The following is a 24,662-nucleotide window of genomic DNA, read 5'->3' as shown; positions in this document are numbered from 1 at the left end:
ATCTCATCATCGCACTAACCATATACTCTACTATATGTAATGTGCACACTGATACAAATCCCCATACATTCCTTTCACAGGCATGCACAAATGACACAACAGTAAAGTACAAATGGAATGTGTTTTATTCATAGGAACACAAGGAGAAATGTATGAGCACTTTGTGCTGCGTTTGAGTTAACAAATGATGCAAATCCAGAACAAAATATTGTGTTATGATTTAATTTTCAAGGCAAATCCTAATAGGATTTAGAAAGCTGCCCAATGGAATGCAAAGTAATACATAGCACACAAAAATACACGAAAAGTTTTGTTTAAAAAGTACAGTTAAATATACAGTTAAAAAGAGAAAAAACGAGCGGTCAGATAGTGTACAGATTAGTCCTCTGTTTTACAGGTTATTTCTGTGCCTCATGATACACTTTAGAAAATTCAGTACATGATAACAGGTGCTTTCGGAGTCCAAAATTTGAAGTGCCAGCATGGCTGGATGACATTGTCTGTGGCCCCATTTTTTTAATAAAGGGATTAGCCAGATTTTTCGGTGGGTGTGGAAAAACTTGCAGAACAATATTGTGTGCATGGTGGACTGTTGGGAGAGGTCATCGCATGGGCACGGGTCCATGTGTGTGTTCCAGTTATTTTTTTCAGGAAATGTCACTAGTCTGAAGAAAAGATTCATTCTGAACCTTGTTAGGAGCATCTTTTCATATGCTGTAAGCTCCAAGGTCAAGTATAACTGGATTTTCGGGGACTGCTGTGTCATGATTGCGTGAATAACAGATTTTTTTGCTGTCAGCGAAGTCAGTCTCAGGGATTCCAAGTGGCTCAGTGCTATTTGTTTCAGTTCTTTCTTGGATATTTCTTTCAATTTTTCAGGCGTGTAGTAATACTTTTGTAGACCTAGGTCGGAAAAAAAGTGTCTTACATAGGAGAGCCAGACTATTTTGTGAGCGTGGGCCAAATCCATAGTGTCCTGTAAAATATTTTTAGTCAGGCTATTTTTTTCCGACAACCAAACGCGCCTCCAAAGTAAAAGAGGTTGGATCTTTATTAAATCTTCGATGTATGGGATTCCCAATTCCATGTGTGAGGCACAGGTGGAGGTGCCTCTTGGAGTTGACAAAAGGAATCTCATGAAGATATTCTCCTCTTTTTGTAGAGAACCAGTGGGTGTATGTCCCCAAATCCCTGCACCATATAGTGCGATGGCTTGGCATTTTGCGGCATAAATCTGTAGCAGTTCTACTGGTGGTCTTTTTCCGAGTTTATTCGAGAACTTCATCAGCGCCATAATGGCTCGTTTGAAGAGATGTCTCCTGGCCTCAACCGCCGCTTTCCAGTGTAGGGCATCATCGATCATAATGCCTAAGTAAGGATATTGTGTGGCCTTCGATTTTTGATCTTTCAGAAAGATGGACTTAGTTGGTTTTCGTGATCCACCAGCTACCATGACAAAAGTTTTTTTGACGTTAATGTGCAAGTCCAAGGCACCCATAAAGTCTGCGTATTTAGATAAAGATTTCTGTAGTTCAATGGGGGTACATGCTAGAATGACTGCGTCATCCGCGTAAAGCAGAGCGGGGATCGGGCGATGTTTCACTCTAGGGAGGTCCCTCCCCCCTCTCAACATGGTCTCTTCTAGGCCATTGGTGTACAAGGAGAAGAGGAAGGGGGCCAGGACACAGCCTTGCCTCACACCCTGCTCTACCCTAAATGGTGCCGTCAGTTCTCCTTTTGTCCCATACCTCACTCTCGCCGTGGCTTCACTGTATAGCTCCCTCAGAAATTCCAGGAGGGGAGGGTCTACCCCCATTGTGCTCAGCAGTGACCAGAGCTTCGCGTGCGATACTCAGTCAAATGCGGAGGACAAATCCACGTATACCATGTAGATGGAACCTGGTTTAGCATGGGTGTATTTTGATGCTAGCAAGCTTAGGTTTAGGGCCTGTTCGACAGTTCCGAAGCCTTCCCTAAACCCGAACTGTAAGTCCGAGAGGATGTTTTTGTCTTCTGCCCATTGCTGTAACTTTTCAAGAAGAACTCTGCCGACTACTTTGCCCAAGGAGTCAAGGAGCGAGATTGGTCGGTAGCACTTCGTGTCTTGTCGGTCCCCCTTCTTGAAAATTGGGACCATGATGGAGGATGACCATGACTCCAACAGGCCGAGTTTCGTTGTTGCCATGCATACTCTTGTGAGTATTGGTACCCAGAGATCAGGAAGATGTTTAAATAGGTCGACTGGGACTCCGTCGGGGCCAGGAGCTTTACCACTCTTGCTCGAAGATAGCGCCATTTCATGATCCTGCAGATCAACGTCCATTGGTATTGGATAAACTACTGGATACATGTTAGGATGGTGTTCTTCACTTGTTGATGTTAGTTCAAAGATTTTTGAAAAGTGGTTCACCCAAGATTCCTCATCGATGGCCACGTCTATTTTTGGGCTGTTGGAGTCCATTAACAAGGGCGACTTAACTATTTTCCAGAATGCCTGGCTATCTTTCAGAAGTGCACTTTTGTGCAGAGCATTCCACAAGGATTGTTTCAGTTCCTTTTTCCTTGCTTTTCTGGCAGTGTTATACTCCTGTCGAAGAGCTTGGATATTTGTTTTGTCTCTATTTGGATTTCCGAGTGCTTTTCTCAGATTGGTCTGTGCCTTGGTACAGTCTCGGTTGAACCAACCTGTGGAGCTTGTTTTGTTTTGGTTAGGTGTTTTGGTTAGCAGTTTTTTGACTTTTTCTATTATCGTATTGAAATTTTCCAAGATTTGGTTCGGCTCTGCATGAGGGTCGAGACAGATCAAAATATTATTATAGACAGATTTTACTAACCGTTTTGTGAGATTATTGGGATCCACTTTTTCCAATTTTATGGTATATCCGTTATTTTTGCCCAGTTCAAGCCTGTTCTGTGTTAGAGTATTTGCTATGGTTGCCATCAGTGTTCTTGGTTAATTTGTTTGAAGGTTTAGGCTAAAAGCAGAATGATCACTAAGGGTATTTTCCAGGATTTTAAAGTTATTGATTTGATCTTTAAGGCCTTCTGTGACTATTACGTAGTCAACGGTGGTCTCATGGCCCCTTCCTCTGTAGGTGGGTTCTAGTTTGTTATTTGACTGTTGGATGGGGTTTATTATTTGCAGGTCCAGGTCTGAAAGTATCTTATTCATGGCTAACCCCACTCCTGAATAGGTAAAGTGGACGAGTGGGTTCTCATATTCGTCCACCATTCCACAGGTGTCATTGTTGGGGCAGGGATGTAGGTTGAAGTCTCCTCCCCAAATTATATGGGCATTTTCCATTTTCCCGTTGGGGTGCCAGTGTTCAGTTGTTTTTTCTTGAATTAGGGAAAGAAAGTCCAAAAAGTTATCATCATCTAGGTTGTTATATAAATTGATTATTGTGATAATGAGTTTTTTCCCAATTATGAGGGTGTGGATTTGGAAATTTGATAATAGGTCTACCTTAGTGATCTTCATGTCAGAGATTGTATTTGCTAGGTAGATTGCCAGTCCCCCTTTAGGTCTACCTGAAATGCTAGGAAGGGCGGGGGATGTAAATGTCCTGTATCCCGCAAGATGTAAGGGCGTCGTGGCCCAGGTTTCTTGTAGGCATATGATTTGAGCGTCCTTCAAGAAACCGGCGGCCGAACCGTCCTCTATTTTGTTTCGGAGACCCGCCACGTTCCAAAAGATCAAGGGAAGCTGTAGGGGTGCATTTTCTAAGGCTAAGTTTTTCGTTTGTGATGGGGCTGGAGTGGGGTTGGATGTGGCCGAGGATGTTTGTAAAGGCTCCGGGGATTTGACTATTGGTCAATCGACCATTTCCAGGCCGCTAAACCGATTCATAGTCGGTATGCCTGGCCAGTTTTGCCCATTGATAGTGTCTCTGTAGGTGGGTCTGTATGATTGGTGGGGCGGTCTCTCCCACTGTTCCCAGTTTCTAGGTCTATTTTGTGGGCCCATAATCTGCCACGGGACTTCATTTTGTTGGCAGTTCTCATTTACTGTCCACCAAGAGTTATCGGGGTCACTGTGTCGCGGAAATAGTTTTGGTCCGGCGACATCTAGCTCCCACGGCTGTGGAATTGGTTTCCGCCAGATGTTATCAGTGTCACGTATATAGTTGTTATTATATCTTTTTGGGTAAAAGTATGACAAAGATCTTGTAGCGATCCCCCCGGCGGTGTTATTATATTCCCAGGAGCAGATGTACTCGGCTATACTGGGGTCCTCAAACGTGATCACTACGCAGTCTCCCCGGATAGTTTTTTTCCTATGGCCCACCCACGAGGTCCTGCAGACTGATGCAATTCTGCTTTTCCAGGGTGGCGGGACAGGGCGGTTTGTGTTCAGCCAATACTGGACTTTGTTCTTCAGTGACCAGTTGGGTTCCGTCCCCTCACCTGTAAGTTCGGGGACCCCCGTCATGACTACCACGTATGGACATGCCTCCGGTGGCATGTTTAAAGTGGGCCTTTGATCAGCAGTCCCTCTCGGGGCTCCATTATTTTTTGGTGGGTTTGTGTTTTTTGTGGCAGGGGTTTTAGAGGCCGGTGTGTTTATGATTGGGGTATTTCCTACTGGTGTGTTGGGTAGGGAATTAGTTTGTGGGGGAATGGCCAGGGGCTTGGGGATGGGTTTTTGTGCAGTGGAAGGCTTTGCTACTGTAGGGGCTTTTACTGTGGATTGTTTTTTGGAATGCGGAGGTAGTAGGGTTACAGGTTTCTTAAGTATGGGAAGTGTGGTCGTGGGATTTGAGGCTGGTTTTGGGAGGCCTTGTGGGGGTATTAGTTTAGGGGAACCGGAAATTTTTGTTAATTGGGTCTCAATGTTGCTAAGTCTGGTCTCTAAAGGGCGAATATAGGAATTTAGGAGGGAAGCTATCGCCTTAATTAGTCTTGCTGATTCTCTTTCTTTGCCTAATTGTTGTGGGCTTGGGGAATCTGAGATAGGGATATCTTGAAGATCCTGTGGTAGCTGGTGTATAGTTATTACGTTGTTACTTAGGGGGACAGTATGATGGAGTAATGCTGCTGAGTTTGTATCACCAATCAGGTCTATGTGATCGGTCACTTTGGTATTTTCAGTGTGGTCCGGGTTTTTCCTAACCTTCCTTTTCTTTATGGCTCCCTCCCGCCTCCCTCTCATTTGCCTTACTTCTTCAGGGGTAGGGTCAGGGAAAATTTCTGGAGTTTTTTCTAGGTCACTTTCTGTAAAGGTTACAGAGAGTTGCGAGGCTGAAAGGTCTACATTGTTTGGGAGACTAAGTCTATTTGCAGCCACCGTTGTTTGAGTTGGCGCTGACTGTATGTTTGGGGTTCTTGCAGTTGCTAGTAGTCCCATTGAGGATCGACGTGCGATTGCAAGTTCAGTTGAAACTCTCCCCTCAATCAGGCTTATACTTTGGTCAATGAATGAGTTTGCTTTGGCGAGAAAATCGTCCATTGGGCCTAGCAATTTTTCTCCTATCCCGTTTTTATAAAGTTTGTTTTGCTTACTTGATCTCGTATTCATTTTCCGTTATGAATTTACAGGGAAAACTTTATTTGGCAATTGTTGACTTATAGGAGGGTTCAGAGAAGTGATAGATACCTGTGTTTGGATGTCCAGGATATAGAGCTTAGGGGGATGGGCCGGACTGGACTCTCACGTTCTCGAACGGCCTCAAACGGCCCACTCTTTGCCCGGTCTTCGCCCCGTGCTGCGACCCGCCCGCGTTCCGCGATGCGCGTTCCAGAGATCGCCTTTAAGATGTGGCCAGTTGTGGGGGCGTGGCACTGGGAGGGGGCGCGGCTCACGCGGGAAGAGGACCAGCTGGAGCTGTTGTATGCTGGTCCTCGCAGTCCCGGGGCCAGCGCCTCACCCTCCTCTGCGGCCACGAGGTGTTGTCAGGCTTCCTAGCTGATCCAGCAACGCAGGAAAGGGATGTTATGCTACTCCTGTAGCGCAGACGATGCAGGCGGGGCTCAAAGCAACAAAGTCAATTCACGAATGCAAAGTAGCTATGTGCGCTAATCTGCATCGAGGTTGCATTCCAGAGGTTCAACACAAGCATTTTCCATACAGCATTTATTGTGTTTTATGCCTATCCCCATCTAGTAACAATGATAGACAGGGGGAGAGAAAAACAGCACCATGTATTTGTGAATATGGCATTGTTTTTGTCTTTTCCATTGTTGCAGCGCAGTGCGGCAATTTTAGTTGCTACGGTGCGGTATGCCAAAAAAAATTACATTTTTCCCAAAGAGTATTTCCATATGCACTTGTGTAAGGCCAGGCCTTTTTAAATAAAAGTGCAGTAATGGGGTTTTACAGCTTGGTAATTAGGTAACGGTGAACATCAGTCAAACCATGGGATTACATAGGGATGCGTGAGTGGACAAAAAATAGGTGAGTAAGAGTGCAAGGAATGATGAATGTATGAGCAAATAGGTGCATGAATGAATACATGCATGAATGTTAACAGAGAAGCATGGATGAAAAGGGGAGTTTGAGCAGGAATGTACAACAAGTGAATAAGGAGTGAATACATGGCTTTGTCTTATAGTCATAGATACTTAATAATCCAGTCATTTGTTCTCGCATTCACTTATGTACACACACAAACCAGTCAATCAATGACGAAGTATCTTCAGATGTCAAAAAGCCAAACCAATTGGTTTATCATAACACTATGGGCTATATTTATAGCAAAGTCACGCAGCGATGCGCAGAAAGTCACCTTGCGGTACTGCATGCCAGCTAAAGAGCAGGAATACACAGTATTTAAAAGAATATGGAGCAATCCTGCCTTTGTACCAGTGCTGGTGCCATTTTGACTGCCTTGCACCAATGCAGGCACACCTCCATCATGGTAGAAGTCTGCCTGAATTGTTGGCAGGAATGTTGTTGTGCAGGAAGGGACACCTTCCTGCACAAAAACAGGTCCCCGAGACCTGTTTATCTTTCTATGTGTGCTGCAAAATGCAGTAAAATGCAGAGCACATAGAAAGAGGAAGTCACAAGGAGAAAAAAAATATATTTTCCCTTGCTATGCATCACCTGTGAAGGCGCAGCTTTTTTGTGAATTCCCAGGTCTACCATTTTTGGTAAACCTGGGAATGTGTCAAAATCCATGGATGTTGCATAGGAACACGCACGCATCAGTCATGGAATGATTCCATGGTGCAGAGTAATGTAATGCAGCAATTTGCCCTGCGTTGCATTACTCTGGGTTTATGTACCCACTCGGCCACGGAAGGTGGCCTTTCATGGCTTCATAAATCAGAGTTTGGGCTTGGGTTTAACATGCACCATGTGGCGTGGTGCAAACGTGATACAACACCACTCATAAATATGCACCATATTCTGATGGCTAGACAAATAGGCAGGCACACATCTTGATTATATCAAAGATGGGTCAATCAAAATGTTTCCAAATCATCATCCAATGCTACTAGAGGGAAAAAAAACAGCCATTATTCAATCTTCAACAGGACCCTTGATCATCCGAAAGCAATAAGTCCAAACAAAAGTACTGTTTATACTTGTTGGTTCCTTTATTCTTGCTCTAGCCAACACGTTTTGACTCATACAGACTTCTTCAGGGCTAAATATCAAACAATGAATAAATCAACACACTTAAATGATAAATCATAATACACAAACATGTTGTGCTTTGTTCAGTACTTAATTGGTGCCAATGATTTTTGGTGCTTAGCACTGGCAATTTATTTCTCAGGGTCAGGTCTAGACACTCAGCCAAGTGCAAACTCACACAGTGGAAACATGTGCCACATGCAATATCAGGTCATTTCACACGGTCTCCAGACACCTGGTGAAGAGTCGATATCTCACACAGTAAATCAATTCCATCCATGCCTGTGTTCAGCATTGCGCGATTGGGCGTTTCCCCACACAAATGGATTAAATGTTTAACATATGTGTGGAAAAAAGCACCACTGGATCACTGATTGTGCTGGATTTGGTGCTGTGTTTCAAACAGTGCATAAACCTTTTTTTTATTTTGTATTTGATGCTACCTGCCTTATTAAGAGCACCCCATCACTGCCAGAAGCTGCCTGGATGGGTCCCTGCCTCAGTGAATGTAACAGGTCCATCCTTAATCATAGAAGCACCACTTGTGAGTTACCAATACTCACTTACAAATAGATTATTAGCCCGTCCCTCCTTGTCGTCAAGCCTCACAAGTCAGAGCAATGTGACCAGAGTGCCACCGGCTAGACCAGCATGCTTCGCAGCTACTGCACTAGACAGACAAATCAAGCAGGGTGTCGTGCAGTAGGCCTCCGATTAATTAAAAAGGAAGTCAGTAAGTAATAATTTCATAATCGTAAAAATACATGAAGTAATGGAACGTGTGAGCTGAGCTGCTTTATAGTCCGCTCTCCATTTCAGCACAATGTCATGTGTGCTTGGCCAGACTAGCCACCGAGGGCATTGGGCGTTTCCCTGGAGGGCCGGAAGAGTGGGGGCCAGTTTTGTACTGATGGGGAGCGTTTTTGTTGCTGGGGGCCGGTTTTGCAGCAGTGTTGCAAAATCGGCCCCTTGTAACAAACAAAGCAAAAGCGCAGCTGCACTGTTCCAGACCTGGCAATTACATTTGTCTGTCCACCCCATCCCCGGGGGCAAGTCAGACGTAATTGCCAGGGCTGGATTGCAAACCCAGTCTGGTCCTGCATGTGCGACAGTAAAATGAGGAATTTATATGTGTATCTCTAGTGGTGGTATTACTGTACAGCTAGCAGGATGAAAATGTTGGCTTTGAGGCAACAACCAGCTTTTTTCAGTCTAAGATTCTTATAATGCAAGGAATGTGCAAGGATACAAGATGACGAGGGAGGCAAAGAGAGAAATTCAGGTAATAGGGATTGCATAAAAGAAATGGAAATGTAGCGTAATGGCAGAGCTGCTGACTTTGGAGCCGGCGAACCAGGTTCGAGTCTTGGCATCGGCTCAACATCCTGTGATTCTAGGCAAATCGTTTATTCTCCCCGTGCCTACCAATAAATGAATGTGCATTGAGTACTAGTTGCCAGTTACATTCATTTTTTGGTAGGCATGGGGAGATTAAGTATTGAGTTGACTCTATGAAAAATTGCAATAAATAAATAAAACAGCGAGACAACTGAGATAAGGGGGTAATGCCCTAGCACTACACTTACATCAAATCAGGCCCAGATAGATGGATTTTATTCGTAAATCCATGGAATTGAATAGAAAGGCAATTGAAGAAAAATCCCTCACCAGACCATCATAATAAAGATGCCACCCAACTGCTCTGAACTGGTGTCTCCCAGCGTCTTTAAGCAATTGACCAATTATTTACCATGACAGCAGTGATAGAACACTTTTCTGATAGCTAATCACGCTGACCCATTTGTCTTTGTTTATCGCATTGTTCTGCTGTATTTTTGTTGTTGCTTTAATCAGGGCTTCAAACCAAGGTTCTTAATTAACCAGAATGCTAAAGGTAACAGAACTAACATATGTATATTTTTTTGCAGTTTTTTATAGCTTTAACTCGAACCCAAGGTATTGGAGCATATAATATAAGGAAAAATAGTCGAGGACAAATGAAAATGTCATAAACCGGTGCCAAGGGAGAGGAGGTAGAGAAAGGCTAAAAAAGATGAAAAGACCAGGAATTCAATATGGGTGATGAATGGGACTGAGGGAAAAAAATAAGTATGGACGTATTTTGCGAATTCGCAATTCGCAAATTCGCGCGAAATGGCAAAAAAATACGCAAGTTTGTGGATTTCCCCGCAAACTCGCAGATTTTTTGCCATTTGCACAAATAATGTGATATGTGTGTTTGTAACTTTGCCACCGCGCCGAAAGGCACTGAGGTCCCTCGAGTGAGCTGTCCATCATAGTGAGGAAAGGGCGGGAAGACGTTGCATACCGTAGTGTGTGTGTGGCGGGGCCAAACGGGAGAAGAAAGCAGCCTCCTGGACACAGTAAGTACACGGGTATTGCGCTCGAGAAACTCATGGATACAAAGACCTCCATCAAGGATTACATCTAATTGTAGGCGGTAGATATGGGGAGGAAGCACACCTGGACCGTGCTCACTAGTTGTTTGGGTTGATTATAATGCGTTACTGAATTAGAGCTTCAACTCGGGCACCTGCTCATATCTGTAAGTGCTTCCTGTTGAGGTTTAATTTTTGGGACAGAAGCATCATGTCAGAATGAATCCTGCCTGCATATTTTTTCCACGATGATGCCACCGGTTGTGCCATAACTCTACTCAACTGGAGTAATTTCTACTGGCTAATCAGTAGGTGCTACCTCGTTGGGTAAATGTATAGTGTTTTTCCTACACTTCAGCTGCGTAAAGGGCCAGAAGATTTGCCTCCAATGACCATGTGTCTCTGTAACTTTGGTCCCTTGAGTGAGCTGGCCATAAAAAAAATAAAAAATCCGCCCGCGGGCGAATTTGCAAATTTTTCAGCAATTTTGCGAGATTTGCGGATCGCGAAATTGCAAAAATTCACAAATTTACGCCCATACTTAGAAAAAATAGATAAAGATAATTCCAATTTAGGGCCTCATTACGATGAGATTCTGAAAGCCTCTACCACAGGTAAGAGGAATTCCGACTCCCACCATGGGTTTCACTTTCAACCGCCGCATTACAATGTAGGTAAGAGGCCACTAGTTTCCATCCAGATTAGAGACTATTTTGGTTCCGGCAGGTGGAAGTTTGATTTCTGCCTTTTGGACACATATGATCTAAAACTTTTGCTCTTTGTTCACTTCGTTGACATGCTACTACTACCCCTTTGAGGGGTCAGTGGATCATGCACATTATGAAAACAGCCCTTGTAGGACACTTTGGGACTTAATTAGGTAAGCCCATTTGGTTAACAGATAAACCAGATAGTATACTGTAAGGTAACGGGTACACTCATGGTTTTCTATCTTTATTTTTTCCTTTGTCTCGCTTCACCCTAACCTTCCATAGGAGTTGCAGATATTCTTGTAAAAGGTTGACAATATTTAATTACTATACATTGGTAAGCTGGAGTTACTTTATGGTTGAGTAGTGCTCTCAGTCTATTGATCTAAGATTGGTTAGAGATATAGTTTCTTTTTCTCTTTTTTTCACAGATTGTGGTTGGTCCTGAGGAGAATCCCAAGATCAAAAGGGATTCAAAACGTGTAGACCATCGGGTGTGCCAAGTTGCTTTTTTGCTAATTAATTTCTTTGCAATTTTTGTGGCAACAATACACCTAACCTTGCTGTATTTTTGAATAATTCAACTGTTTAATGGAATTGGATATGGTATATATTAAAACAATTAATGGTGTAAATGGTGTTGGCAGAATTAGTACTCCTCAATTGGGGCATTTAATCCCCGTTTGATTGAGTACTGTGTAGGATGAATGTGTGAGGTATGATTGTGAAATGGTTGAGTTGCGATGAATGAAGGTATATGTGTGATTTTCGTTCACTTTTGTGTCCATTTCCATTGTTGGTATATAATTTTGTTATAACTGTGTCTGAATTTCAAATGATTTACAAAATAAGTATTTTCTAAATAAACAGCTATTAAATAGCACCTGGATGCATTGTACGGTGGTCTATGCATTTTTATAGATTTAGGTTTTAAATAAGGTATCAGTATTGGCATTTCTTCTTGTTGCTTAGCATTACAATTAAGGCGGTCGAAATTGAAACCGGCCTGTCATTCCGACTGGATTGCGAAGGGCTCCTGAGACTGTCGGCCAGTCGGAGGCCTGACCATAATTGCAATAGATAGCCTTTCTGTCTTCCGGATTACAATGTCAGTTTCTGACATGCTTTTCATGTGGGGTTTTCCGACTTGGAAACCTGTCAGGAAGCGACTTTGGGGGTCCCTAGTAGGGCCCCCTTCTCCCTATGGCCTCCGGTTGATGGCCGAGGTTGCCCACCTATTTGCCCATGCACCACTTGGCGTGCCTCCTTTGCATTGTAGGGATGAATCGAATCTCTAATTTTTGTATGGGAGCTTGTGCTTTGGCCAGTTTATGGCCGAAGCACAAGCTCCCATAGAGAAATGGAAGTATACAACTGCACCATGTGGGGTTACATTGTAATGCTGTGGTCTTGACCAGCGGGTCGCTCAGACCCTATTTCGCATGTCTGCCCGACATTGTAATAAGGCTGTTAGTGTGATTCTAACAAGGAACATTTATCTTTGGCCAACAGTTGCCCAGTCATATAGTAGGTTTGTCTAATATGTAAATTGAATGGGCACTATGCCTGGATGTGTGAGGTAAAAAGGAATGGAATTTTGGTAGAGGGAAGGGAGAAGCGAATGCTGTAGATCAGTGGTTCCCAACCTGTGGTCTGAGGACCTCTCAGGGTCCTAAATTATATAATAATTAACAGATTAATAAAGTGTATATAAGTAAAGAAGCTAAATGTACAATTGAACATTTTAAAAAGTACTGTCAATGTTAAGGAATTTGAAATTAAACTAGTATCCTCAGATTGATTTGCTTGCGTAATGCAGGTGCGTCAAACAGAAATGATTTGTGGGAGTAGTGCAAGTGTGGCAAATGGAATAAAGTATGGATGGGTCTAGTTCTCAGCAGATATTCTTGGAACAGTAGGAGCAATGCTGCCATGCTACATCCATCTGTGAATGTTCACATACAGCAAAACATTGATTAAACACCAAGCAAAGTAATGTTGCAGCTGAAGCCAGGGTTCTCAGCTCTTCAATCTGTGTTCTCCTCATAGTTCATTTTAACTTTGCCTGTCCTTGACGAGGCTGTAGCATAGTTTAGTTTTGAGTTATACAATAATATTTTATGATTTGTGTTATGTGCTGTTTATAGATATCACCACCACATGCAATTTGTGGCCTGCCTCAGACTGTGAGAATCTAAAAAAGGCATCTATTAACTTATACAAGCAGGCCCTACAACAGAAATAACAATGAACCTAAATATTAGTGTTAGACCTGTCAGTCCTAGGGTGGTCGTACCCCGCATTTTTCCCTTTCTGCCTCGATCTTGACCCCTATATTTTTTTGGGTTGGACATAGGACTCCGGGCGCCTTACCGCTGCTGAACAGTGCTGAGGTGCAAGTGCTCTCTCCTAACAACATGGTTGCCACAGGCCCCTTCTACTGCGGAGTGGCCACTGTCTTATCTGCGCACTAGTAGTTGAGATAAGGTTGGGACGTAATGGTACTCTAACCCTCAGCATCCCGCCTCTTGTCACCAGAGACAGTCACAACAGAGTCCTCAGAGCTTTCTAGAACCTTCCAACCCTCCCCCAGGTTGGTACCAGAACTTGCTGCCTCTTTGGTAGGGTCACCTGACCTAGGGGTATAAAAGTAAAGGAAGGAAACCTGACAAGTCAGTTGGTGTACTACTGGCCCTGGGGACCCTCCACCGGAGTAAAGGCTGCTGAGCTAAGGGGAGGCTACACTACTGAGGCTGACTGATCTTAGGTCCTACTGCCCCAAGATAGATGAGTGATCCTGCCAGCCTGCTGACTTTGCCCTGTGTTAGGGGAACCAGGGATACCAACTCCAGTGTGCCTGCCCGGGACTATCATCATTCCTCCCACTGCAACTTCTGCAACTAATACCTGCCATCTACTGCTGGCACTGGGACAGGGAAGCGCTGTGGACCTGAACCTCCCCAACTAGCGCTGTGATTCCTGACTGCTGGGGAACCTGCGAGCGCTGCTGCTGCTGGTGATCACAATGTAATGACCTCTGTGTCTGCTAAGCGCTATGCCACAAGAATCCTGCTAATGTCCCCAAGCACTGTGAACCCAAAACCTGCCAGTGAACCCCAGCACTGAATTGGCAAAGCGGCGGTACAAGACCCGAACTCACTGTTAATGCTAAGCGCCTTGATCGTATAGCGCTGGATAGCCTAACCCCCTACAAGTGACTCTGAGTGCTGTGGTAGCGAGTTGTCTCGTGCCCAGTACCTGAAATTGCTGTGGGGTACTGCTGGATAGGCTGTGATGCAATACTGTATGTGTTTGTGCCTCAAACTGAATGGGAAAGGAATAAGGTTAAACAGTGAAGTAGCCAACAGTGCAAATACAAAACCTCTCCCCCAATGCCCACCCTTCCCCAAACTTCTACCCCGGAAGCATCTGGCACCCTACAAACAGAGCACATAAGTAACCAATGTGTTCAGTAACATTACAAGTGTAGTAATGACTACCTGAGCATCCCCAAAAGCTAGACCAGAGTTACTCAGGACCTGATGATTGGTGGTGGACCGATCCCAGCCAGGCTTCTAGCAAAAACCAGAGCGTATCGATCCAGCGACCCAGGTTGGAACCAAACACAGCTTCCAAGTCTTAGATCTTCTACATTACGTAGAAGAGGGGGCCATCAGCCGGTATTCATTCGATGTTGGGGCTACAAGACAAGTCTGCTTCTGAATTAGGGATGATTAAGCTCATTCTGTGGGGACTCGACTCTTCTGCTGCGGGACTGGTTAATCGCTTGGAACGTGACAGAGGTGTCTCCTGGGTAATCCCACAGGGGACAGTAAGCGGCCCCTCTTCTGTCTCCTACTCGATCTGTTGCGCAGTCTGTGGGGCTTCGCACAGTCTGCGGGTAATGTGTCCCTGGTACACACTGCCAGCAGGAGGGGGAGGCGACGGTTCCCCATAGCAGTTGTTCCTCTGTGAGCCAATGCCAGGCCATCCCAGGCATATTAAAGAAGAGGGATTTTCCCAAGTAGAGGAACCGGAGGCACGCCTGGAAAAGAAGTCAGTAGTGAATTCTCATAGCCCTCAGCTTCTGCCTGACCTGTGTCTATGAACGGTGTATCTGTTGGACCTCACAAGTGTAATCTAGGAAAATAAGAACTTTGGTGCCATCAAAATGCAGGTATGCTTGTCTTCGTGCTTCTTGGAGAATGGCATCCCTATCCCAGAAGTTCAGGATGTGGACGATGAAGGGACGTGTGCCCTTTCAATGGAAAACCATGAGGACAGGAAGTCGGCTGGCATCCATGATTTCATCCAACTTTCAACTTGGTTTACCACCTGTCTGGGCTCATCTCCTTACGCTAGTTCCAGAATGTCTATGAGGATTTTATTCAGCTGGAAGTGGTTCCCTGTGCCTTCTGCTTGCTTGTGGACGTCTGTCTTTCTAGTGCGTGGAGACTTGTTTTTGTAGGGTGGAAATTTCATCCTCTGCAGATGAGATCAGGGTTTCTGCCTCGGTCAGTCAGGTTGTAATGTTGCGGAGATCCTGGTGCAACAGCGCCACATCCAATCATACCTCTCCTATTTTGGTCTTCACCAGTGACTCTAAAGTCTGAATGGCCTGTAGTATCGTGGCAAGATCCGGGTTAGAGGGGCCCTGGCCTTCGCCACCAGGGTAGTCTGAGGAGTTTGTTGAGGGGCATGAAGTATACTGGTCCATCCATGTGTAGGTCTGCACAGTGCCTGAACGGGCCAGGCTGTCCTTTCCCATCATCGTGCCGTGTATCAGAGACTCTGTTATTTGTTTCCCTAGAAAGACCATAGGAATGGTGCTTACCCTGTCAGTCTGCGAGGTCGGTATGAAGTCCTGTGCTCCAGAAAATCTAAATTTACAGCCCAGGGCTCATCTCCTGTGGTTCTCCGACCTCCGCAGCACCGGATTAGGGGTGTCTTGGCTGCAGCCTCTGAGGAGTCGGTTGGGAGTGCAATACAGAGCCAGCCGTCAAGCCTCTAGGGCCCCACAGGAGTCCCATCATCTTTGGGGCATCCCCATTCACTGTTGCAGCCCCTTGGGGGACCCAAGGCAACTTTCATGAGAATGCTTCTGGGGGCAATCTCGGGGAGTCTCCAGATGCTGTCTACCAGAGGACGCTACAAGGGAGAGCGGGGGAGAACCCCACCAAAGCAGATGGAATCACACTGTTTCAGCCCCCTGCCAAGTACCCCGTCCAATCCTCTGCCGGTCAACAACCTCCCCCAGACGATGATCAGAGGCCCCAGTCCAGAGCTGGGGGTCCGACCCACTACAGGGTCACTCCTGCACCCTCAGCAGCCAGGTCTACAATTGGCTCCTCACTTGGTCTTAATCTTGGGTGGCCCTCCCCTCAGCGATCAGAAGTCTAGTGACAAGGCAGGCCCGGATAGCAGGGGCACTGGGGAACCCCCAGAAGGGTCAGGGACCGCCCCCCCTCCCCCCACATTTGGGCCTTAGGCAGGCCCCCACCTCACCTGGATCGCGCACCCCCATAGTACCTTCATCGTGGGACCGCCTGCCCCCGGTGAACCTGCTCCATGTTTTGGCCTACTGGTCCCTTCACTCGGTTACATCTATCCAAAAGGGGAGGGAAGGATCTCATCTGTTTGGCCGCCCCAATCTCTCAGCTCCTCATGATTAAGGGGCACTAGGGCCCCTGCTGCTTTGGCATCTCCAGGCCCCCTGAACTTCAGATGCGCAGGAGGGGGACCTTGATGAGGGTGACAGGCCAGACCAGACCATGGCCATCTCCTGTGCTCCACCTGGACACACTCAATAGCCCCAACGAAGCACCCGGCAAGCCAGCCACAGGGTGGTCCCCGCCAGGGGGCTCAGACGTTACAGCACAGGCTCCACCTGGAAGATGGGCAGGCCCACAGTGGTTGTCTCACTTACCTCAATGTGGCGGGGGGGTTTCCACCATACTCCGCAATACCCAGTCTCTCCACAACGTAAAGTGTGCCTGCCATGTTGGCCTCCTTGGCCACACCCCCACAAAACTACATTTTAATAGTAAGTTTACAAGTGCGGAGACTTCACAGTGGGGGCTGAGAACTCCACACATAAAAAGATACAACATGCCTATCTATTAAAGTGAGGAGTTCTCTGCCACGACTGCAGAGTCTCCACACTCATACACTTACTATTAAAATGCAGTTTTGTGAATTTCTTAACAAATGTAAGCTGAATCAGTCCAAAATTTGGATAATGAAATGAATGACCCAATTAAAAATGTTAGATGCTTCGTTTACATGATTTCATCCAAACACAGTTGAATAAGGTCAGTGGACATTTGATAAACAAAAGACATGAAAGCCCCACATAATCTATGACTGCAATGTCTGACAGAAACAGATAAATATTGCACAAAACAAACATAAGCGCTTAAAAAGCATGGTTACTTACTGGTCTATCTCAGCACAGTACTAACATCTAAGGGGTCGTCTTGTCCAACAGAATTTGTGTGTCTTAATCTTCCAACCAATGGCAATATCATTGTTTATTTTTTGCTTGATTTGTTCTCATATGAAAATGTGACCTAACAAGGGCACAAAAGATTATTGTGCAAGCAAGAAAATGAGAACCCCTCACTACCTTTAGAAACACCATGCCCACGATTCTTTTGAATGGCCAATACTTGAATCACACCCAGGCATGTCTAAGAAGGCCCTGTTCCGGCTAGAACAGCGTTGGGTCCTATACCTGTCTTCTGACAAAGATGGTCTCAACGAAGATATCCCTTGGAGTCAACTGACATAACTAGTTCCAACCTAGGCTCTACACTAGCAACTATCACCACCTTCCCACCTTTGGTACTAGTACTTGGCATCAATACTATGGCCTCTCAACATAGACTACCTTCGAGTGTCACTGTATGGGCTTCCCATGTGTACCCCTTTCTATCATGATTCCCCCAGTTAAGGGTTAGTGACATGATTCACATTAAGAGCACGCCTAGGCTCTCATTAGCATTATTCCTTGGTAGTTCTTGCTCTTATCTACATTGCACTTCGCTGAAATCACACTTACATCGGGTGACACATGCCACAGCTCACAATGTTTATGATATCTAACGGTTCTCATATTATGTTTTTTCTTGCAGGTTCGGCGGTGTTGAGGGTGTCGTCTGAGTGGGTGGAGACCTTTATGGAGGACTTGTGGACGATGGCTATTCCTCCTCCGTTTCCGTTGGCACGGTCCTTGTGGGAGATCTTGTAGCCGTCCCGGATGGCTATTGCAATGTCGGGCGCTGAGAAGTCGTTCCACCAGGCTTTGGTCAGTAAGGCGATGTCTGGGGTGGAGGAGCCGAGCAGGTCCCAGAGTTCGACGGCGTGTTTGCAAGCTGAGCAGTTGTTGAGGAGTATGCAGAGGAGGCGGTTGGGTCCGGTCCTGGGGTGTTTGGTGGTTCTGTCACAGGTGAAGTTGCAGGTGTGGCAGGAGAAGGGTCCGTGGGTGCGCTTTGGGGTGGCCTGGAAGCAGCGGTGGGCATGGAGGGTGCTAGCGTTGGAGGGGGGTCTGGTGGCATGGCTGTAGCTTGGGAAAGGGGTTCTGGCACTGGGCGTGGTCCAGGTGCGGACAGGCGCAGAAAGGCTTGCCTCTGGCGTTATTCCGGCATGCCAGCGGCGTGCCCGCTGGGCGAAGCCGCCATTTAAGATGAGGAGGGATGGAGGAGCAGCTGGGAGGCGGGAGCGGGGCGGCAAGTGGACGGCGAGGGGGCGAGCCACAGGGGAGCAGCGGCGGGAAGGAGCGAGGGGTGCAGAATAAAAAAAGGGGGGAGGGGGATTGGGGAAATGCGGTGAAAACGGGGGGAAAACGAATAGGAGAGCAGAAACAGAACAGTATAGCAATTAAATTACACAATCACAGAATGCAGGCAAAAACGGCACAGAAGCTGAGACACTTATCCCACTGGGGCAGCAGCAGGATTAAACTCATGGCGGAGCGGCAGCACAGAGGGGAGAGGCACAGACACAAAGGTAGAGCTGTGCTGCAGGAGGGGAGCGACCTAGCCTGCAAGCAGGGTCAGGGGTCCTACCCCCATGTTTAGTATGGTCATCTCCACAATGATCTTCTCTGCAGAAATAGAAGGTTGGATGATCACCAAAAAAGAATCAGATTTCTTACTGGCAAAAGAACCAATAACACTGTATTTCTATTGCCCCTCTAAAACACACAAAGGTGTGACCCCGGTTCCAGGATGCCTCATTGTTTCTGGCATGGGGTCCATCTTGGAACCATTGTCCAAATTTGTGGACCATTTCATCCAAGCTTTGGTGAAGGCTACTCTGTCTTTTATCAAGGACACAACAGATGGCCTCTGCTAGTTGAAGGGGGCATCACTTTCAGAAGAAGTTAACCTCCTGGTCACCCTGGATGTTGAGGCCCTCTACACTAACATTCCACAGGGGGCCACCCTGGAGGAGATTGAGGATTCCCAGAGTAACCAAGAATGGAACTCACCGACTCCAGTGCCTTTCATGATGGAATGTGCCACTTTGGCGTTAACTGAGAACTACTTCGAATATAACACCCAACTTTACCACCAAACGCAGGGATGTATGTACATGTCAGCCTTTAAAGAAAGAGAGATTAACAACCCACAGAATCCCACCCGGGTGAACATGCTGTTATGGAGATGTTCTATAGAAGACATACTGATCCTCTGGAAAGGAGATCGCACGCAACAAACTTAATCCATCCTTGAGATTCACTCACATGGTTTCAGCAACTGTAATCCCCTTCCTTGACCTCTTGATCAAACTGGATGGAGGTCATATCACTACCTCCTTATATCGGAAACCTACGGACAAGAATAGACTGCTGCTTTTCAGCAGTCATCATCCTAGCGCATTGTGAGAAAACGTACCCTTCGGACAATTCTTGCGCATCAGGAGAAATTGCAGCACCTTGAAAGACTATCAGTGGTAATCAGGTACTCTAATGAGAAATATGATTAAGCATGAATACCCTAAACAAACAGTTGCCCTGGCACGCAAACAAGCAAAGCATAACAATTGTGAGAGCCTTCTTGAGCACGTCACACGAGAGCCAGATAATGCCATTACTTGCGTGATAATCCTTCACATCTGATTCCAATCGGATCAGGAATATAATCCGCAAACATTGGGATATCTTGAACACAGGTTCGCATTCAAATGCACTAGCAACCTTAAAGATCTGCTCATACACACCAGACCCAAACAGCCTAAAACTACCCCACAAAAGACCCTGTGGGGTCTTCCGCCTGTACAAGAACACTACCCCTGTGGTTTATGTTCTGTGTGCCCCCTAACCAAGGTCACCAGAGATCTGACTTTCCCCAATGGGGTCACCTGGTTGATCATGACACACAAATTGTAATTCATCTAACTGTATCTACATGCTGACCAGTCCTTGCGGTCTACTCTATACAGGTATGACAACAAGACAGGTCAAGGTTTGCATGATGGAACATAAAAGCAACTTTAGGTGCCACAGAAGCAACACTAATATGACTGCACACTACCTTGAGAAACACCATGCCCACGATTCTTTCGAATGGACAATACTTGAATCACACCCAGGCATGTCTAACAAGGCACCGTTCAGGCTGGAACAGTGTTGGGTCCTATACCTTCTTCTGACAAAGATCACCTCAAAGAAGATATCCCTTGGAGTCAACTGAAATAACCAATTCCAACCTAGGATCTGCAGTAGCAACTATCACCACCTTCCCACAACAACTTTGGTACTAGTACTTGGCATCAATACTATGGCCGCATTGCGATTGTCTTCTCAACATAGACCACCTTCGAGTGTCACTGTATGGGCTCCCCATGTGCACCCCTTTCTATCATGATTCCCCCAGTTAAGGGTTTGTGATATGATCAGCATTAGGAGCACTCCTAGGCTCTCATTAGCATTATTCATTGGTAGTACTTGAGTTCTTGCTCTTATCTACCTTGCACTATGCTGAGATCACACTTACATCGGGTGACTTACATCTACACTAGCCCGGACCAGTAATGCCTCCACCAGTCCCGCAAAACCGATCCCTCCAGCCTCATCCCACATTAGGGAGCCAACTCCTCTTTGAGGAAACACTTACAAGGACATGAGAGATAGCATCCATAACTGGACAGGGTGCCTATTAATCTCTAATGCAATTAGTTCACTGGTTGCTAGTCCGATACACTAGGTTCTCCAACATGGCGCCCGCAATTTGGGCTAGCTGTCTAGCCCAAAGAGTATACAGCTTTTGGCAATGCCGGAAGTTCCACTACTCCCTGCTGGCTCCCGCTGGGTATAACTGCTCCAGTTGCAATCAGAACGGGGTGACCCGGTCTGATAGCAGCGCCAGTGTAGGATACGGAAGCTCCTGATTCAACCATAACTGTGAGTATGTTTGAGCACGTTTTGCCACCTTACAGCACTCCTCAGCAGGGAAGGTGGGTTTGGAGTTGTTTAGGGTCCCTCGAGACCGTCGCAGCATACCGGCTACCGCTCCCACCATACGGGCAGCGCTGGGTTTAGTTTAGCCGTCTTTGTCTACTTGCTTGGCATTCCTTATCTGTGCATTATTGATGAGTTTCTGCTTTATGTGGTGGAGCCGTGCCGGTGGCTGGTAGTTCGGTTATGTGTATTTTGAACACAGCTGCCAGTCTTTGTTTGTAGCAAGGCTATGTTCGCCCAATGTTTGGTCGTCGCTTCTCCTACAATCGACAATTGTGGTTGGGGAGGAGTAGACTGTGCCACACAGAGGCGGCAGACTTCCAGTCCTTTTGACATTTGACCTTGCTTTGTTTTAATTATGACAGGCTCTTTATGTACCTTCAAGGCCTCTCTCCTGTGCTGGGGGAGTCCCTGGGCGTCAACAGTGGGTACGGTGTCGATCACGGATACCACCTTGAGATTTGAAGCCTCTCAGTCTTGTGATGTCATGATGTTCACTTTATCTCCATCTAATAGGACTCTACACTATAGCGTCTGCCTCTACCAGCACAGGATGTAACATACTCTTGACACGACTAGGGTGAGTTTGCCTGAGAACTATTACTACAATGACCCCAGTAACGACAAATGACGCTATCTTTTTTGCTTTTAAATTATTTTTATTATTGTCCATGTGAAATAGAATATACACGGGTCAGAGATGACGCATGCCACAGCTCACCTGTGTTCTAAACGTGTGTTTTGCACCACATACTTTGGATGGTGCTCATCACAGACAACTATCCAGTGTTTATCATATCTAACTGTTAACATATTATTTTTTTCTTGCAGGTTGGGGTTAGATCTACTAGTGCCACTTTTTAGGGTGCATTACAGGTCGTCCTACTTATACTTCAATGATGTCCTGACCACCACCAAAAAGTGTAGGTAGATCCCTTGTCTAGCTGTGACCATACCCGGTACATAGAAAGAGGAGCTGAGGCATAAATGCACTCGTCTGATTACCGATTGAACTCCAGTGCCCAATAACTCCGTGGAGACACATTTTTCATTTTGTCTAAAAATCTATACAATCCCACATCCAACGCACAGGGTCAGACTGATTTGCATACAGCCATTTCTGAACTGGGGTGGCCGAGTGGGCTAAAGAACGGTGATGGATTAAACTCAGATCTGTTGACTGGGTGCGAGTGTTTGATTGGTTCAGATGCTCCATCCATCACCACCCCTTTTTGTACCACTTTGTTCACCATAAGTTGGCAGGGTATGCTCAGACGTGAGTCCCTTGCTCACTTTGCCACTGGATTCAAGCAAGCTGGGCTGAAGACGGCTGAAATGCCAGAAACAGGTCCTCAGAAGCTTGTTTACGGTCCAGGGACGGCATGGCTTGGCAGTTCGGGCTGGACTGTTCCCATGAGGCACAGGGTCAGACTGATTTGCATATAGCCATGTCTGAACTGGGGTGGCAGAGTGGGCTAAAGAACGGTGATGGATTAAACCCAGATCTGTTGACTGGGTGTGATTGTTTGATTGGTTCAGATGCTCCGTCCATCACCACCCCCTTTTGTACCACTTTGTCAACCAAAAAGTTGGCAGGGTATGCTCAGACGTGAGTCCTTGGCTCACTTTGCCACTGGATTCAAGCAAGCCGGGCTGAAGATGGCTGAAATGCCAGAAACCGGTCCTCGGAAGCTTGTTTCCGGTCCAGGGAAGGCATGGCTTGGCAGTACGGGCTGGACTGTTCCCATGAGGCACAGGGTCAGACTGATTTGCATATAGCCATGTCTGAACTGGGGTGGCAGAGTGGGCTAAAGAACGGTGATGGATTAAACTCAGATCTGTTGACTGGGTGTGAGTGTTTGATTGTTTCAGATGCTCCGTCCATCACCACCCCTTTTGTACCACTTTGTTCGCCATAAGTTGGCAGGGTATGTTCAGACGTGAGTCCCTTGCTCACTTTGCTACTGGATTCAAGCAAGCCGGGCTGAAGACGGCTGAAATGCCAGAAACAGGTCCTCTGAAGCTTGTTTCCAGTCCAGGGAAGGCATGGCTTGGCAGTTCGGGCTGAACTGTTCCCATTAGGCACAGGGTCTGACTGATTTGCATATAGCCATGTCTGAACTGGGGTGGCAGTGTGGGCTAAAGAACGATGATGGATTAAACCCAGATCTGTTGACTGGGTGAGAGTGTTTGATTGGTTTAGATGCTCCGTCCATCACCACCCCCTTTTGTACCACTTTGTTCACCATAAGTTGGCAGGGTATGTTCAGACGTGAGTCCCTTGCTCAATTTGCCACTGGATTCAAGCACCCCCTTTTGTACCACTAGGATCTCAGGTACAGCACTTAAGGGGCAAAACGTACTCCAGCAGAAAGTACCAGCAAGGTTCAGTCTGGTCCAGTTCCAACTGGTCAGGTGGGTACTTCAGGGAATAGGCCTCTTTGAGGTTACAGTTTTTCTGTAGCCACACAGGATGTCAGCCAATAGAGCCCTGGAGTCTACTTCTTTGTGTTATGTACATGTGGGTGCAGATGCAACCATTCAGTGCTTCTCACAGGTGTCAAACAGCAGACATTCAGGTCCAGAAAGGGCTATGAAGATCTGCAGGTGAGGTGCCAGACTTGTAGGTGCCACTAGCCATTGGGTTTGATACTACCTAATGCCGAAAACGTACCCTGTGGCAAACCGTACAACTTTTGCAGAAAGTCCTTGTTGCCGTACTGTAAACCTTTCCACAAAGCTATATGCTAAGGGAGATCAAAGCTGACACAGGCCTTCTGACCCTGAAGGGAGCCTGTGGGCCAGCTTGGGACATGTTTAGGCTACTGCGCAGTGCCTTCCCCCCTCAGCAACATCAAACAGATTTTGGCACCAGATCCCTCTCCCACTGACTTAGGGCTTAACTGGTTACACTGGGCCTAAAGGACAAGGCTTCCCCTTTCTCAGGTCTCATCTTAGCCTTTCAAGTTAATGAAGTTCCTCGAACCTCCCCGGCTGCCATTTCTGAGCAGATATGTATCACACTCTCCACAATAATCCCATTCTGCCACCAGGACTAAGCCATTGTTTTCTGGTGAGCAGTTTTCACAAGTTTTTAAAGTCAAGACCTGGAGGGCCAATTGCTGTCAGTTTAAAGCAATTTAACCCCCATTACCTTCAGGCAGTGGCAATGTTACTTTTTAATATTACCTTCCCTAAATATTCATTAAAAGCTAACTGTGCCATTGAATTGGAATATTTATAAAATATTAAAAAATGGTTAACCCTTTCGATGCTCATGACGAGCTCAGCTCGTCATGATGCACAGTTGAGCTCTGCTGATGACGAGCTGAGCTCGTCATGAATCATGCACTCAATCATTTTCTAGCACAGGGGGGGAAAACGCCTAGCAGCCAAGGTGTTAAAATATTTTTCTAACCGTCCCAAACTTGTTAGCCGACCTAATATTTTAATCTTCACTCTAGTTTTCCTCATAGCACAGCAAGATCCTTCCACAGTGAAATTAGGTT

Source organism: Lissotriton vulgaris, chromosome 4_1, assembly GCF_964263255.1.
Source record: "Lissotriton vulgaris chromosome 4_1, aLisVul1.2, whole genome shotgun sequence".
Lineage (NCBI taxonomy): Eukaryota > Metazoa > Chordata > Amphibia > Caudata > Salamandridae > Lissotriton > Lissotriton vulgaris.
The sequence above is the reverse complement of the archived record's forward strand: the minus strand, read 5'-3'. Positions refer to the sequence as shown.